Raw genomic sequence first — 12,681 nt, forward strand, 5'->3', positions numbered from 1 at the left:
CCTGTGGTTGGATTCTCTGATTTGCAGTGAATTCTCTAACATATAGTACACCCTTATTTAATTGTTAGCATAAGAATGTCTTATTACTACATACGCATTTTTAATATTATTTACTATTTTGTTGAGTTTTTTTCTTTTCCAGTATTGACTGATCACTGACTCCTGGTATACTAATTGAATGACACATTATTTAATATTTATTATTATAACAGTAGCTAATATTTATTGAGCACAATGCCAGACACTGCACAGAGATCACTTTATCTAATCTTCATAATAATCTCAGAAGGCTGCTGTATAGGCAGTTGGTGCCTGGCTGAGAAAGCAAAATCAGCCCTGGTCCCTATCCACTGAGCTCTGTGTTCACACCCCAGGAGGAAAGGAGATGTTTTCTTTACACAAAAGCAGCAGCCAGAATAGGTGCATTTGTTCCCTTGATCACCAATGAAAGAGATATCTTATCCCATTATCCAGATTAAGAAACTGAGGTGCAAAGAAGTTAGGAATTTCCCTGAGGTCACACAGCTGGCAGGAAGTGGTCAAGGGACTAGTCCACAGCCAGACTTGCAGCCCAGGCTCTTATCCCAATGCTGTTGGTGTAATGTCTCTTTCCACTCCCGGGAATGCTCAGTCTTAGTCTGTGAGTGCCCAGAAAACAGGTATTTACATCCCCATGGGCTGCCTTAGGTCCTACAGAATACACCATGTCAGTGAGCACATACATGCGGGGCATTCTTGACACTAAAAAGAATGATTGCTCAGATCTTTAGGCAGAGACCTCCAGCTACCACACCCAGTTGCTTTAGACTGGAATTTCACAATGCAACAGGAAGAGAAGAGGCAATGAGAACTGTCAGGGAGACAGTACCCTGAGGAAATCAACCCTCTAGATTCTCTTTTCTAAGGTGTGCCCAGTTCCGGTGACAAACAAAAGCTTAGAGCCTGGAGGTCAGGCAGCTGGATGGGAAAAGCTTAACAAGAACCGCCCAGCTATCTCCCTTGCATCCACACTTCACACCTTTGTGAAGCCTTGAGAGATCAGTCTATCCATAAAATACACCTGCCTTCTAACTTTGCGCCTACAGTTTCCACCATCTAATGCATTTCTCTGGGTTCTAGTGCTCCTACCCGCCACCACCGCCCTCCAGTTTCTTCCTGCTTGCTCCCTGATGCCTGAAATTCCTTTAACATGGAACAAAGGCTTTCATTTCATAGAGAGCGATGAGGCTTAAAATGCAAGCACCCCTCAGAGAAGGAGCACAATGATTTAAATTCACACCGTGTAACTGAGGTATAAATGAGTGATCAGGTTTTTTTTTTTCCTGAGAGCACCTTTTTATGAGGGAAAGGCAAAAGAAAGAAAAAGTATGCTAGAAAAAGCAGTGTTGAAGAAGGAAGGGTAGTCTAGAGAGGGTAAGGGGCATGAGTCTGTGGCTTTAGCATCCACCTGCCCCAGTGGGTTCTGGATAGCATGGTGCGGGGAATAGATGGGGCCTTCTCAGGGAGTTGGTGCTGGTTTGAAACCCAGCTGTGCAGCCCTAACATGCTACCCGACTTCATGCATCCTAATTTTCTCACCTGTAAAATGAGGGAAATAAAACCTACCATGCCCACCTGCTTTGGGTGTTATTTTATTTTATTGTGATGGAATAACATAACATAAAACTTACCATCTTAACCATTTTTAAGTGCACAGTTCAGTGGCATTAAGTACATTCATGTCATTGCGTAACCAGCATCACTATTTATTTCCAGAACTCTTTTCATCTTGCAAAACTGAAACTCTGTACCTGTTAAACAATAACTGCATTCTTCCCTCTTCTCAGCCCTTGATAACCACCATTTTACCTTCTGTCTCTGTGAATTTGATCACTCTAGGTACCTCAGCCAAGTGGAATCATACGGTATTTGTCCCCATATGACTGGCTCATTTCACCGAGCAAAATGTCCTCCAGGTTCATCCATGTTATAGTACATGTCAGAATTTCCTTCCTTTCCTAAGGCTGATTAATATCCCATTGTAGGTGTATGCCATACTTTGTTTATCTAGTCATCCATTGATGGACACTTGGGTTGCTTCTACCTTAGCTGTAGTGTATAATGCTGCTATGAACATGGTGTACACATTTCTCTTTCAGACTCTGCTTTCTTATCTTGAGGATCTCTTTGAGACCCTCACTTCTTCTGGGTGTATACCCAGAAATGGAATTATTGGGTCGTATAGTAATTCTATTTTTAAATTTGTGAGAAATTGCCATACTATTTTTTACAGAGGCTGCACAATTTCCAATTCCTGCCTATAGTGCCCATAGTTTCCAATTTATGTATATTCTCCCTGAAACTTGTTACTTTCTCTTTTTTTGTAGTAACCATCCTAATTTTTTAAGTTGAGATATGCTTGATTTACAATATTGTGTTAGTTTCAGGTGTCAGCAAAGTGATCTCTATTTTTCTGTTCTTTTTTCAATTCTTTTCTGTTACAGTTTATTACAAAATATTCAATATAGTTCCCTGTGCTATACAGTAAGCCCTTGTTGTTTATCTATTTTATATATAGTAGTGTGCATCTGTTAATACCATGCTCTCAATTTATCCCTCCCAGCTTCCCTTTTTGGTAACCATAAGTCTGTTCTCATGTCTGTGGGGCTATTTCTGTTTATGATACAAAAGAATTGTATCATATTTTAGATTCCACATATAAGTGGTATCATAAACTTGTCTTTCTGTCTCATTTCACTTGGTATGATAATTTCTAGATCCATCCATATTGTTACAAATGGTATTGTTTCATTCTTTTCTATGGCTGAGTAATATGCCATCACATGTATGTACCACAACTTCTTTATTTGTTCTTCCGTTGATGGACACTTAGGTTGCATCCATGTCTTGACTACTGTAAACAGTGGTGTTATGAACATTGGAAGGCATGTATCTTTTCAAATTAGTTTTCACCTTTTCCAGATATATGCCCAGGAGTGGGATTGCTGGATCATATGGTAGTTCTATATTTAGCTTTTTAAGGAACATCTATACTGTTCTCCATAGTGACTATACCAATTTATATTCCTACCAACAGTGTAGGAGGGTTCCTTTTCCTCCACATCTTCTCAAGCACTTATTATTTGTAGACTTTTGATGATGGTCATTCTGACCAGTGTAAGGTGATACTTCAATGTGGTTTTGATTTGCATTTTTCTAATGATTATTGATGCTGAGCATATTTTCATGTGCCTGTTGGCCATCTGTCTGTCTCCTTTGTAGAAATGTTAAATTAGTTCTTCTGCCCTAACCATCCAATTTTTTAAATAGAACCTGAATAAATTCCCCATGTACATATTCAAAAGTCAAACAATTGAGTAAATCCAACTAGAGAAGACTTGGAGAATAATGTAGGATTATTAATTACAGACTTCCTTGAAGGGTGGAGGATCCCTCCTGCTCTCTCACTACCACACTGAGTCTCCTCCATCTCCTCTGCGGACCTCATGCTACTTCCTTATCATCCCTTTCCAAACATCCCTCTCTCATCTGACTTGCCCTGCTGTGTCCAGCCTCCGCAGGAGGCAGAGTCTGGCCTCTATACACTTCTCTCTCTTGGAAAGCAGTTGTCTGGAGTTCTGATGAGTAAATCTCTTCATTTTGTTAGACAGATAGTGAAAATCACTTGGCACACTGTAAATAATAAATGGTAACTAATCTTCTAGTACGTACCTTATAAGGGTATTGTGAACGTTGAGTAAATAAATGCACACAGACTTCTTAAAACACTTAAGTGCTATCTGAGGTTAGCTGTTATTATTGTGTTGGTCATATTGGGCAACGAGGTTTGTCAGGACTTAATCTCTTTTGAGCAAGAGATGCTGCCAACAACTTTGGGTCCAGGTGACCACTTTGCGGAAAGTCACCTTGAAGCAGATAATCTTTGGCTTTTCCAGAACTTTAAAGTGTTCCCTTTTAAGTATGTAAATGTAAGGTGAATTTGCACCATCGCACTGGGGAAATGAAATGACAGAGGTTTTGTAGGCTGACAAAATCTTATACCTTTCATAGGAGAAGGTACAAGGGTATAAGAACAAATCTATACAGGGCTCAAGGAACCTTTATTTATTTTTTTTTTTTGCCACACGGCATGTGGGATCTTAGTTCCCTGACCATGGATCAAACCAGCATACCCTGCCCTGGAAGCACGGAGTCTTAACCACTGGACCACCAGGGAAGTCCTCAAGGAACCTCTTAGAAAGAAAAGGAGTGAGAGAGAATCCTTTCCTCATGAGAGTCTGTGTTACTAACAGGACCTCTGTGCTAGATTTGTGAGGTTCTGACTGAATCAGCTGACAGAATCTGAAATGGTTGTAGAGGGCAACTCTCTGAGAAGAAGGGCCCCCTGAACTGGTGGGACAGGGTCCCGGGGCTCAGTGGGGGTCGGGAGGAAGGCAGTGAAGAATTCTGGTTTCTGCCTGCCTCTGGCAGCCCCTCTGAACTAGAAGCATTCCACCACAGCAGTGGAGAAGAAGTAACCAGTGACTCTACAGCCATGTCTGGTGGCTAGTTTATTTGGAACTCTGTATTTCCATAGTTTTTCATTTCTGAAAGAGACACAAGAACCTGAGAATCTTTCAGTTTGCGTGCCTAGCACCCAGCACATGTCCGGAATGAGGCAGGTACTCACTGAAGATCGTGGGACTGGAGTAAGCCAGAAGGGCAGGCAGGACCAGGCGCTGGGAGCCGGGGTGTCTCTTCTCTTCTTGCCTCGGTCCTGGAACCGAGTTGTGGGGAGAGTCACCAGTGCTGGGGACTCTGTGAGTGAGGACCATCCTCTGGGAATGAAGGACAGGAGTTTTCTTCTCTTCCTCATGGTGTGTCATAATTTCACTCCGCCTTTTAAGCACTTCAAATCATAGCGTTTAAAAATGGAAAATCAAGGCTTATCCAAGGAATGAATCTTTTCCCCTTTGCCTCTCTTTTCATGGGTTAAAACCGTAGTATAGCGAGTCCTGAGCGTTAGCTCCAAATGATTTTGCTTACAAAGGTGGGAAGAGCTGGCTTTTATCTAATTTTGCAAGAATACTGAGTGACTCTAGAACCTGGCAAACACCAATCCTGCCTCCTGGACCAGAACAAGAGGGCTGGTCCGCCTCCTGAGTACTTTGCCTACTGTGTATACAGCAGCCGGCATCACATAAACGCAGCACCATGGTAACTGGCACAGTCTCAGATCCATCCTTTTATTACTTACACCTTTATTCCCCCTCTCTTAAATTGTCAAGAGTTGTAGAAAGAAAGAAAGTAAGTTCTGTATGCTCCACCCAAGCACATAGAAGGGCAGACTTCAGCAGGGTGACCACCTATTGGAGGTAACATCCACCTATCGGAATTCTTCTCCACAGACTAGCTGTGTGACCTTAGAAGTGACTCCCTGTCTCAAGCTCCAGATTCCTTAAAGGTTAAGTGGGAATGACAGGAGTAAACTCATCTCCAAGACTTTTTGGAGGATTAAATACACTAACAAGTACTGTATGGTAGTCGCTGGGTGAAGAGTTCCTCTTCAGCGGGGGCGGCCAAAGGGCAGTTTGTATCAGCCTGAGAACACCAGTGGGGTCTCCTGGGGGGCTAGAGGTGTTCATTTCCCAGGCGCTCCCTGACATTTCCCCTGTCACCCATATTTGACTAACTGCCACAGGCATGTTCAGACAGAAGTTTCTAGTGTTCAGGACCTCCTCTCTAAACAGTTTACATCCTCAGGCTGCTTTGCAGTGGGGCCCCAGCAAGGGCTCCTAAGTAGGAACCATTAACTCCTTCCTCAAATGCTGCTGTTCTGCTCAGGATAAACTGAGCCAGAGGAAGGCCCAGCTACCAGCAATTACGAGCGGCACTACAGTGCTTGCTATCTCCCCGCAGGGCCCTTTGGCTCACATCTAGGGAAACAGTTGGTGGGAGAACTAGAAAAAAAGATTCCTCTTGTTCTTTCTGATGGGCTGTATTCCAAAGGCAGTAGTTGACAGGAGCGTCTTCTGGGCTTTTCCCAATCCATTTAGAGGCATCTAAAAGAAATGAAAACTGTCTTCACCCCACCGTTTCTTTGCTCTCCCTCTTTTTTTTCTCCTTTTGTCGCTCTTTTCTCATCTCCTAATAGCGATAGCTTTCTCAAAGTATCCTGGTACCAATAGCTCCATACAAAAAAGCACTATTTTCCCCTAAACTAAAAAAGCCTATTATAATAATAATTTTGAGGCAGAAAACTCAAGGCCAAGGTAATAAGTGCAATTTTTAAATCTTTTTTTTTTTTTTTAATGAATGAAGTACCACACACTTGTGGGGGACGGAATCCAATATAGGTATGTGGGTGTTTGTGTGCTCAGTCATGTCCAGCTCTGCGACTCTATGGACTGTAGCCCACCAGGCTCCTCTGTCCATGGAATTTTCCAGGCCAGAATACTGGAGTGGGTTGCCGTTTCCTCTTCCAGGGGCTCTTCCCCACCCAGGGATCGAAACTGCAACTCTAGTGTCTCCTCCATCTCAGCTTTTTTACCGCCTTTTTTTTTTTAACTGCTTTTTTAACCACTGAGCCACCAGGGAAGCCTCCAATATATGTATAGTATACATATTTTATGCAATGAATAGGATAAAAGCCTTCTATTCTCACACATTCCCTTAACACTCTTCCCTGGAGGTGATCACTACTTAATAGTGTGATATGCATTCTTTCAGACATTTCTGTCATTTTTTGGTCATTTGGCAGTGATGTCGTGCTTGCCTACTATGTTCTGGGCACAGTGATAAGTGTTAGAAACAACAATGAATAAATGTATATAGATACACATACAAGTATTTATCTGTCATATCCATCGGCAGAAATGAGATGACCAGGCAATGGGCTGACCCTCAGGACCCAACTGGCAGGCAGAGTAGCAGGAGCAGGGTACACCTGCCCACACCCAGCTGGCCAATGGGTAACTGAGTTCACACGCTGGCCACCACAGCTCCCATTACAGTCTGCCGTCCTGGTCATCCTGTTTCTAGTGTCTCCTTCAGCAATTAATTCTGTAGGCACCGATTAAACAAGAAGGAAAGATGAAGAAATAAACTTGAGGACATGAAAAATGCAGCCAGAGGAAGACTGTGTGTGTGTGTGTGTTTTTCTTAAAAATAGTCACTTTTTCATGTCAGTGGATGGGGTAAGGAATGTGTGTGTTGGGATGGGGGTGGGGAATGGGCAGTGAGTCCTCCCTTTGTGAGTAAGAGCAGTAAATGCAGTTAGAGACAGTAAGAAGTTGTGCTCCATACTCCTCCCCACGATCTGCCCCACCCCAGTTTCCTGCTCTGGAGCTGCTAATGAATAACCCATCTTACCACCCCTCCCCGGGCACCGTCTCAGGCCTGGGTGCTTCGACAACCCTGAGGTTCAGGGGACATTCCTCAGCAGTTACTTAGCTGGGTGATGGAAAAAAAAAATGCAGCCTAATTGGCTAGTGGCCTTTTCTAGTGAATGAAGGAGGTTTCTGTTTTAAGAAGTAAAGTGACTTACTTCTCAGCGGCTGTTGATTCACTGCCCACAGGGAGATTTTTGAGCAGAGGCTTCCTAGCCTCGGTAGAAATTTGCATACAACTTCCACTTCCTGCTTCGGAGCCTGTTCCACGGCTTACCTGGGCCGGGAGAGGGTGGAGGGAGGCCTGGAGCCACCCAAGGTAGAGTGGCCCCAAGAAGGAGAGAGCGGGACCACCCGTGGCCGGTCTGTCTGTCCTTGGCGGCTCTAAGGTAAGTGGTTCAGTTGTCACCTGACTGACCTTACTTCTTAACTTCTGACCCATTTTCCAAAACACTGTTTTCTCCTTTACTGAAAGTGCCGTCTCACTTTTCCTCCGCCTGCCTCTCCCCACCTTTCATTTGTTGGTTCGTGTCCGGAGAGACAGCTCCGGCTGAGAACATGACAGCTACGTGTCGGCTGTGAGACAGGGCCAGTGGTTTAGTATTTCAGACGGGAGAGCGAAGATTAACTCTTTGAGGAATAGACACACACACACCCACACATCCCTGTGTTTGAAGACTTAGTGTCCCCACAAGTTTTGATGAAGACAAGCCTCCCCTCCCTCTTCCTCACCCCCCTTCTCCAGGGAGGGAGCCGGGGAAGGCAAAAAGGAAGACTTTGGCTTCCAGCCCCAGACGCGTCAGTGGCAGAGGTGGAAGGAGAACTCCTGAGTTTTCTTGATCCCTCTTTCACTCGGGGGAAAAAAAAAAACCAACACCCTGTTCTGAGCCAGGAAGTCCAGCCCTGTTTCGTGCTGGCTGTGGCTCTGCCAGCCCCTCTGCCCCAGCCCTCCACCCTCCCACACCACCCAGAAATTTGCTGGCACAGACAGCCGGCCTGAGCCTTTAGGAAAAACAAGGAGAGAAGTGCTATTATTTGATCTTAGAAGCTTATTGAGCTTCATGTGACTGTCAAGTTCAAGATGGTCTCTTAGTGTAGGGGGATATTTTTAAATGAACAGGAAAAAAAAAAAATAAAAACAGAGGACCTGAAATTTGGTTTCAGATTCTCCCTTCTCTGCTTGATGACTCTGTGACTTAGGCAATTTACTTTTTTTTTCCTTTGGCCTGGATTTCTTCATCAATAAAATGTGGGTGGGGGTGGTGAGCTAAGAAGATTATGTTGAAATTCACTTCTAAGAAAATAAGGCTAGGGTGATGAGAATCCCAGAGGGGTAGCCATAGTGGGCGGTCTTAGAAGATATGTGTTTTGTTTACTGATGATCCAAATATATTAATCTTACCTCTCCTACTAGATAGTCCCTGGAGGAAAAGGACTTAATCCTTCTTTACCCACTAGCACTCAGAATACTATCAAACACCTCAGGGGAGCTCAGGTTTCTTCTACATAAACTGCTCTGATTCGTTTCACTCATCTACAAAAAGTGAAGCCTTAGTCTGGGTGAAAGGCTGTGGGGGTAGGGGTGGGTACTGGCCAGCCACATGGCTCTGTGGGAGAGCTGCCTGGAATTTAGGTATTATTTTTGACTCTAGTTAAATAGGAGAACACAGGGGGTTTCTTGAATTAGTTTATGTCCCATTTGGGTTACCCAGGAAGAAATGGCCTGTGCACTTGCCCACAGAGTCCAGGCAGCACCAGAGAGCTGGCACACAGGCCTGGCTCCAGAAGGCTATGTTACTGACTTAGCTGGAGCTGGAAATGACTCCTTGGCTAGACCAGTCACTTTGTGTGGGGCCTTTAATGGGAGGTGAAAGGAAGCTGTGAAGCACATCCTGATACCATGTAAGGGTGATGACTAGGATCGGACACGTTATTAGATGGTGGACACCCAGAATTTTTAACCTTTTCCAAACCACTACTTTGTTTGAAAAAAAAAAAATCATTGTTTCTTTTGAGCTAATTCTCTCCCTCCATACAGTTCACATGGGCCCTGGTTTAATGGGATGGGCTGACTCAGGGCTTTTGGTATTGCTCAGCTGTTTCTGTGGAATATGAAGGCCCTGGTATGGTCCTCATCATGCTTTCAGATGGCTCTCTCTCTCATCCTGGGATGAGAGGACAGGAATTTCAAGATGTTTCACCTGTGATGTGTTACTGATTTTTATTTTCAAATAACATGCAGCATTATCTGAAATCAAGCCAATTGTAGTTTGCTGTCAGCCAGGCTTTCTTTGACCCAGAAAGACCACCCACAGACATTCTTCATCTTGTGTCATTTGTGATGGAGCAGCCCCTGCTTTGCTCCGTGCTTGGGGTGGGCTGACTAAGCGTGCAGTCTAGGCGTGTTGGGGAGAAGACTGTTAACTCAGGGATACTCACTTTGGGAAGGTTCAAAGATGGAAAATATTTAAGCCTGCTTCTCTCAAAATTAAGGAGCTAGTGACTTTCAAATGCTCTGAAAATAAGGAGAAGGCAGTCATAGCTGCAGAAATTCAGAATCATACTTGCAGGCACACAGAAAGATCAGCTGTGCGGGTAGTTTGGCTAAATTAAATCTATGTTTTGAAGAGTTGAAATCTCGGAAATATCCTGAATTCGAATCATTTTTCCACGACAGACAATTTTTGATTAGCCTTTCAAAACACATATGAATTGCAGGCAACTGCTGCATGGGAAAAAAGAGCACACGAATGAGGCATATTAAACTTTAAATTCCTTTCAGATTCAATGAAATGACCCCCAATGTTTGATCATATTTCCTTATCAAAACAACCCTGCAGTCCTTCCGTGAGAAAGCATCTGAGGATTAGAGTCAAGCAGCTTCCCCCCACCCCCCGCCCCCACCGGCCTCTTCTGTTCTTCTAGTGCATTGTCACCGAGGTATTTTTAGTTCATGAAGCCCAGGCTGTCCTTCTGCCTCAGACATTCGACATTCTTTGCGTCTCTTGCCCAGCAGGCCTCCTACTCACCCACATGTGTGTTGATGCCTGAGAGTTAAGCTCATTCTGTACCTCTGTGCATGTGTGTATGCATGTGTGTGTGTGTACACACAGAACTTCCTGGAGACTTGAAGCTATAAACTGGGTGAGGGAGGACGGTGAGCTTTCATCCCCCTCGTGACCTGTGAAGCTGTGCCAGTCTGGAGTGATTTCCTGATAAGGCAGCTGAGATCAAGTCGTTTGGATGGGAGCCCCCAGCCCACCTGACCCCCTTCCTTCACCCTGAAGACCCAGGCTGGCTGAGGTCTGGGCAGCTCCTCCAGTGATGATGGGAACTTGGCTTTTCCCACCTCACTGTTTCCTGCACTAACAGTCCCAGTGTTTTTCCTTCTTCCTCTCCCAGGTGGGGTTCCCAGGTCTCCCTCCCACCGCCCTCCCTCCTCTGTGCTGTAGGTCCAGACTCTTCCGGGCTCAGCAGCTCCCCTCCAACACTCTTGCCTTTTACCTGCACTCATTCTCTCCCTCCCCTTCCAGCTGCCCCTTGTCTTACCCAGCAACCTGTCAAAATCACAATTTAAGTGAGCCTCTGTCCTCCACCAGTAAAGGACAAATTTTTTTAATGTTTCCTTCAAAGTTTCCCACTCTTCTGGCTTCTCTTCCATTTTTCTTTCCTCCTGTCCATCCTTTCTTCTCCCTCCCCGGATTTTTTCCTTTCTGCCCCTTCTTCTCCTTCACACTGGGGTCTGGACTGAATTAAGAATCACAAATGTGTGTTTAGAGAAACCTTATCTGAAACAAACAAACAAAAGAACCCATGGGCTGGTTTGAGGTTGTTCTCTAAACGGTTTTTACCAGCTTCCAGCACGGTGGAGTCAGTCCATTCCCATTAGCCGCGTCAGCCAGCTGAGCAGCTCAGAGGAGTTCCAGAGCGAACTTCTAATCAAGTCGGGTCACGCTGCACTGCCTTCAGCCTGCTGTGAGCTGTACTGTGCAGGACACGAACAAGGGCCAGTAAACGTTCCCTCATCTCCAGCGCTCACCACTGCTTCCAGTCTTCTGGCAAGCCAAGTGGAAGAACTTCTCTGTCTGGGAAATTCTGCAAGTAAACTTGGAAATATTTACTCACTGGAATTTGAACCTGAGCCACACAGTTTACTCAAAACCAACTTCTACTAAGCCAACTGATGTTGGGAAAGTTTGCACGCATTTGGGTAGTAAATGAAGAATGTTAATGAGTTTAAAGTTTTGTTGTTGTTTTTTTTTTTAATCCAGAACTTTCAGACACTTATAAAAAAAAATTACTCCCCAGAGAATGAAGTAAGACCTTGAGTATCTGTGATTGCAAAGATCTGATCCAAATTGGATCTGAGGCTCTTCCTAGCTGTAAATTTATATATTTATTAATATATCCCCCCAAAATATTCATGCTGTCTGTCTCTAGGGCCCTTCAACCCTATGGTTGACCCAAAGAATGCTTTAAAAAAAAAATCCTAGCAGTTGGTAAGAGCAAGACTTGATCATTTAGGAGCTGGTAATGTGGTTTATTAATTACTCAGGCTGCTCACTCCTGCCCTTCCTCTGCTTCTTGCTCTGCTATTTGTCTTCTTCCAGGGACATAACACCTTCATTAAATCCCATCCGTCCTTGCCTCAGAGGCATCCCCTGGAAAATATCCCCTCTCTAGATGCATCGCCATTTATCATCACCCTTTGTTTGTGCTCTGTCAACAAGTTTTCAATTTATTTTGAATTCAGTTTATGATTAAAATTTAATGAGATCCAATCAAGTGCTTTTCTCAAATCAAGATGCCTCGGCAGTCTTACCCATCTCCTCTATTGCAGTGGCATGAAGGAAAGCCATCACAGGTTTCCAGCCTGGCCATTCTTCATAAAACACAGGTGGCAGGTATCCATGCCTCCTTAGCTTCAAGGTGAATGGTTCTGAAACCTATTTATTCCAGAAGCTTCTAAGATTTACTCAGCTCCTGCCATCCCCTTTCTCAAAGCTGTGAAACTCCATGCTTCCAACCAAGAATCAAGAGGGTTCAGTGCACAGGCTCTGGTGCTGAACTGCCTGGATTTGAACCCTAGCTCTGCTCTTTACTAGCTCTGTGGCCTTGACAAAGTCACTTAAGCTCCCTGTGTTCCGTGTCCCCATTCTTAAAATAGGGCTGACGCAGTGCCTACGAATAGGGTGTCTGTGAGGGTGAGTTAATACATCCAAAACACCTGGAACAATATTTGACCTGTAGTAAGCATGTGACAAATATTAACAATCATTGTTAGAAAGGGTCAGCTTTCTTAAGTATATCCATT

The 12,681-nt window shown here is 44.3% G+C and overlaps 1 protein-coding gene and 1 long non-coding RNA gene across 5 annotated transcripts in view; one reads left to right on the forward strand and one right to left on the reverse strand.

The window, feature by feature from the left end:
- Positions 1-5,211: 5,211 nt before the first annotated feature.
- LOC145521720 (uncharacterized) lies at positions 5,212-7,941 on the reverse strand. Its single transcript, XR_014065627.1, has 2 exons — positions 7,526-7,941; positions 5,212-6,041 (listed from the first exon to the last, which is right to left on the reverse strand). It is a non-coding gene; the product is annotated as an uncharacterized LOC145521720 (long non-coding RNA).
- The window catches only part of TRAF3IP2 (TRAF3 interacting protein 2), a 46,244-nt gene continuing 41,193 nt past the window's right edge, over positions 7,631-12,681 (forward strand). For all 4 annotated transcript variants that reach the window (XM_081530578.1, XM_081530579.1, XM_081530580.1 and 1 more), the window contains exon 1: positions 7,631-7,756. The gene's annotated coding sequence lies outside the window, so the exon portion shown is untranslated. The remainder of the gene's footprint in view (positions 7,757-12,681) is intronic.

This window comes from Giraffa tippelskirchi, chromosome 9 (genome assembly GCF_054371585.1).
Source record: "Giraffa tippelskirchi isolate mGirTip1 chromosome 9, T2T-mGirTip1v1.2.pri, whole genome shotgun sequence".
Lineage (NCBI taxonomy): Eukaryota > Metazoa > Chordata > Mammalia > Artiodactyla > Giraffidae > Giraffa > Giraffa tippelskirchi.